Raw genomic sequence first — 5,052 nt, 5'->3', positions numbered from 1 at the left:
TTGCATAACACAAAATCATAGCCCTTGAGATCTACTCCTCATTGACCCTCCCTGCCAGGCCCTGGCAACTGCCATTCCACTCTCCATTTCATTGTTATCAAAACCCAAATTCAGCTGCCTGTTACTGGAAAGGTCAATGTTCAAAGTTTTAGTTTGGGTGGCAAAGGAATTTGAGCTAAATTCAGAAGGCCAGCCACTGGGGAAAAGGCAAACTCTTGTCCAAATGCCAACTCTGAGGCTTCTACCTGACCCAGGGCGTTTTAAAGCAGTAGAGGGTACTTAAACAAGCAAGGCAGTGCCATGGTCAATACCATCTTTTGATCATGGGCAGACTCCATGGTGCAAGCTGCCAAAGTAACCTCAACTCCCCTCCATCTCCAGCTGAAGAGGGAACCAAACTACATGAGACGGCCAGAGGCCAGGAAAGAACCCCCATAAGGGATTAGAGGAGAAAACCTCTGGGGCTCACACATGGTCAGCAGTACTTTCTGTTCTCCCCAGCTGGCATAAGAAAATACTAAAATACAACCTTGTAGTTCACCAATCATCACTCAGAATACTGACAAATGTTTTCCTCAGTGAACTCAGAGGAACCTTCAAAGCAAAAACCAAAAGGATCAAATGGCTTGCAAACTAATAACCAAAGAGAATAAGACACACAAAACTACAAAGAGATTTTTAGCATCACCCCTAAAGGTAAAATTGACAATGTTTACCTCCGCATCACAAGGAAGCAAAAGCAGTGGTCTCTGTAATGAGGAAAAGTAGTCATCCAAAGAAAGTGACCCAGCAGTACCACAGGACATGGATTTGATAGAGAAGTTAAGAGTGATATAACTGCATAGCCCATATGCAAGTAGCTGGAGGAAAGATTGAAGGTGTTGACTAGAGCCATGCCTCTGGGTCCAAATCCCTACCCATGTCCATGTGACCACTCTTGACCATGGCCCACCTGCCCCTCCCATATCCACCCCAGCCGAACTGATGTGCAGGGTCACCCAATGCCACACCCTGGGACTGTTGCCGAACCCCACAGGGGGCCCCCAGGTGCAGGGTGCTGGCCACCGGGCACAGCCCTCTATTCTGTCTGATGGTCTAGACCTGGCTTTGCTGAGGATCCTCCATTTATCCATTCTCACTGGCAGATGTCTCTGAGCACGGGCATGAGGCTGGCAGAGGGCCAGGTCACCCTGAGGGCGCCCCTCTTGCTCTTTGCACTCTGGGCAGTGCTGGCTCCTGTGCAGGGTTCTCAAGGTCGTCCCTCATGGCGCTACATCTCCTCTGAGGTGGTAATTCCCAAGAAGGAGCTTCACCATGGCAAGGGCGTTCAGATGCCTGGCTGGCTGTCCTATAGCCTGCGTTTTGGTGGCAAGAGACATGTTATGTACATGCGGCACAAGAAACTCTTTTGGTCCAGACTCTGCTGATGATGACTCAGGATGCTCAGGGAGCCTTCCAGGTGGACTACCCCTTCATGTCTCCAGACTGTTGCTACCTCAGCTACCTGGAGGAGATTCCTTTTTCCATGGTCACAATTGACACAGGCTATGGCAGCCTTGAAGATATCATGAAGTTGGATTAACTTGCCTAAGAAATGAGACCCCTCGGTGATTTCCAATGGTTTGAACACTTTGTTTCTCACATAGTCGCTGACATCTGTGCAATGAGACCTACTTATAACCTGGGATATAAGGAGGACAGGGGACCCCCTGTTCCTCAAGGAAATGCCAGTGCAGCCCCAAGGATCTCTAGTAAGTGCTGTTCATCCCATCACAGAATTTTCAAAGGACTTGCTTTCAGTTTCAAAACAATGTATAGTGTGTTAACCACGTGGAAAAAAGTGCCCAATTCCTAGTAAGGCTAGTTAGCTTAATTGAGTCCATATTTCATGCTATTGATGTAAGTTATTGGTTTCATGGTCATTTATAGTGAGAGACATCAAGCTCACACAGGCAATTATGTGTTGCATCAGAGCCCCTTTTTTTCCTCTTCAATAGTATGAGTGAAAGTATTTTCGATTTCTTAAAACACATTCACCCTTAATGTGATTTGAGATGGGCCCCATGAGGTTCATGGCAGTCCAGTTGTATATTCTATATGCCATCCACCAATGGCTTATATGCCATCATTCTGGGTTATTTAGGCAGACATTATTTACTCTTTTCTGTCATACCAACGCATCAGATGGCAAGAAATTGTGGCTTGTGCATTGACACTGATGAATGTGCTTGCCAAAAAAGGTCCAGCTGCCTTAGGACTCAACTAACTGGTATAATGGAAGCTTTCAGTAACTGTTCCTTCATTCATATGCAGCACATAATGAATTGTGGAACAGGCAAGTGCATGTTCGACACTGAAATGGTGCATTTAAATAAAAGCCTGACCCACTATCATTATGGAAACTACATAGTGGATCCAGGAAAGCAGTGTGACTGCGGCTCATTCAACCAGTGCTACAGCAATCTAGGCTGTATGCGTGATTGTATCTGAACCCCTGGGGGCAAATGTAATACAGGCAGATGCTATACAGACTGCACCAACTCCGCTGCTTGGACACCCTGCAGACCAATTCAAAATATACGTGATCTTCCAGAGTTCTGCCATGGGGTGACCTTGGCGTACCCTGTGACTTCCATATGCAAGATGGAACTGTGTGCACTGAAGAGGGCTGCTGCTATCATGGAAACTGCACTGACCGCACTATTCACTGCCAAGAAAGCTTTGGCAGAAATTCTGGGAAAGATGAAGATGTCTGCTATACCATAAATCACAAAGGCAGCCGACATGGACACCGCAGAACACCCCGGGGAAGTCAACGCTGAACCTGTTCCCATACAGGCGTGCCGTGTGGAAGGCTGCAGTGTAGGAATGTCACACTTCTCCCTCAGCTGCAAGAACATGTTGGATTCAATCTGTCTGAGATCCAGGGTTCTGATGTTTGGGGCTGGATTCACAGCGTAGCACAGGAACAACCCAGATCGGTCATGTGAGAACTGGTACTTCCTGTGCTTCTAGAAAGTTCTGTCGGGATACCTACTGCACTGGCAGTGGGGCTCAGCTGAATTATGACTGTATCCCAGAGAAATGCAGTCACAGAGGGATGTGCAACCATAACAGGAACTGCCACTGCCACACAGCCTGGGATCCTCCATGGTGCACGGACAAGGCACTGGTGGGAGCACAGACTGTGGACCCCTCCAAGAAGAATGCAGCCAGTCAGGCAAAGTCATGAATCCATGGTATATCTCAGAGTGGGTTTTGGTCACATTTATGCCATAATGGCTGCATTCCTCTTTGTTGTTTCTGGAAATGTCAGAACTATAAACACAGAGAAAGTTAAGGAAGAGATTTTTGGAGAAGACAATCCATAATTTAGCCTCCAGACCCCTGAACAACTATAGACAATGCATCTGGTGCATCTGTAAAAATACAGTATTGAGGCGGCACAGCTGACATCCACGCTTCCAAGGGTCTGCGGGAGACACAGGGGTCCTCAGGCACATCACAGCTCTGACACCAGGTCTCTCATGGGTCACCGACCAGCACTCTGAAATAGAACTTGAAAACTGCATGCTTGTGGCCTTTATGTAGTTTTTAAGCCTGTAAGAGCCCAAACTGAGCCTTAGTTTCTGGGAAGAGGAACGGAGTCAGAGCTGTGTCTTGAGCGGAAGTGTCTGGTTCCAGAATTAAGAGAAGTTGACACAAGCTCCTTTATTGGCAACTTCATGAGTTTTCTCCAAAACTACGCTGTTGTGGACTGAAAAGTTTCTCATTCTCCGGTAATCTGTCTTCCCCCAGTCCCATGTGGGCTCAGGATAATGGAGGGCTACCACCCACCCATACTGCCTGTCCACATGGGGGTGTCTGCGGGCTGTGAGGGAAGGGGACTGCCATTAGGTTCCACCTAGTGCAAGCTGTGCCTCTCTGGAGAGCAAATTTCCAACTGTGGGAGACTGAGACCATGAGGCTGAAAGGAGCACCCCATACATCAATCAGCAAGGTAGGCACAAGTGTCTATGGATGACCCTGGCATCCAGAGGGAGACCGGGAAAGGTGAATCCCTGCTCTCTTTCTCTTCCTACTTTTCTGTGAGTTTAACCTTAGATAAGAATCTGCCTAGGGTTCCTACTTTGGTTTTCCAAGCACCTTCTACAATAACACAGAGGTGAGCCTGTGAAAGTTAGCGAATTCAGCCCCATCCGCTCCCAAGAAATCCTGTACTTGCTACCCTGTTTTCTATGTCCTGATCATGGCGAATGAGGGATGGAGGCCTGCCCTTCCCTGGGTCCTTGTGCCCTCTTGTTCTGGGCTCTGTAAGTCATAAATTCTGTGCTTCCATTTCCTTTGTTGGGGGTGTACTGAAACCCCACCTTCAGTCACAAGGGGCCCGCACATCTCATGTACCCCAAGCGAGAGCTCAGATGCCTAGGGAGCTGCCTGTCACCCACTGTGACTTGCTGTTGCCACTTCCTTCAGCAGGTCACAGTCTTCATGTTCTTAATTCAGTCCAGAAGCTGAAGTCCCACAATACATTTATCCTCAAGGATGGGATTGGGAGCCTAGCTGATGCCCCCCTACAATGCCTTAGACCTAAGAATGGCTCACTCATTCCTCACCCTCACGTCTCAGCTGCTGTGGGAAGGAGCTGGTGCTTGCTGGTGGTCTGTAGCTTTGATTTGGGCTTATGCCAGGTGTTGCCAGAAACCCTCACCCTAAATTATCAGTGCCATAAAAGGTCAGACTCCCTGCAGAGAGCAACAAGCAGGCACCAGTCTGGGGGTACAGGGGTGTGTACTTCCTATTCACCTCCAAAGGAGGTGGACACCGAGGACAGTGTTCCTAGATTAGTGTCGAAGAAGACACCAGCTGGTTGGTCCACTGTGTTGTGGCCAGCACCGTGGTGTTGTGCTTGATTAGCCAGGCCTAGCTTGTGATGGAGGCAAATCTACAAGGAGCATCATGGCACCCAGGGTGGAGGACTTGGCCAAGGCAAGCTCCCCATAGTGGCTGCAATCCTCGCTGCTGTCGCCAATGGCTCCCCACCTGTCAGGT

The 5,052-nt window shown here is 48.6% G+C and overlaps 1 pseudogene; it reads left to right on the top strand.

The window, feature by feature from the left end:
* The first annotated feature begins 1,145 nt into the window (after positions 1-1,145).
* LOC132675009 (disintegrin and metalloproteinase domain-containing protein 20-like) lies at positions 1,146-3,448 on the top strand (annotated as a pseudogene).
* Positions 3,449-5,052: the final 1,604 nt, after the last annotated feature.

Source organism: Panthera onca, chromosome B3 (assembly GCF_046562875.1).
Source record: "Panthera onca isolate mPanOnc1 chromosome B3, mPanOnc1 haplotype 2, whole genome shotgun sequence".
Lineage (NCBI taxonomy): Eukaryota > Metazoa > Chordata > Mammalia > Carnivora > Felidae > Panthera > Panthera onca.
The sequence above is the reverse complement of the archived record's forward strand: the minus strand, read 5'-3'. Positions and strand labels throughout refer to the sequence as shown.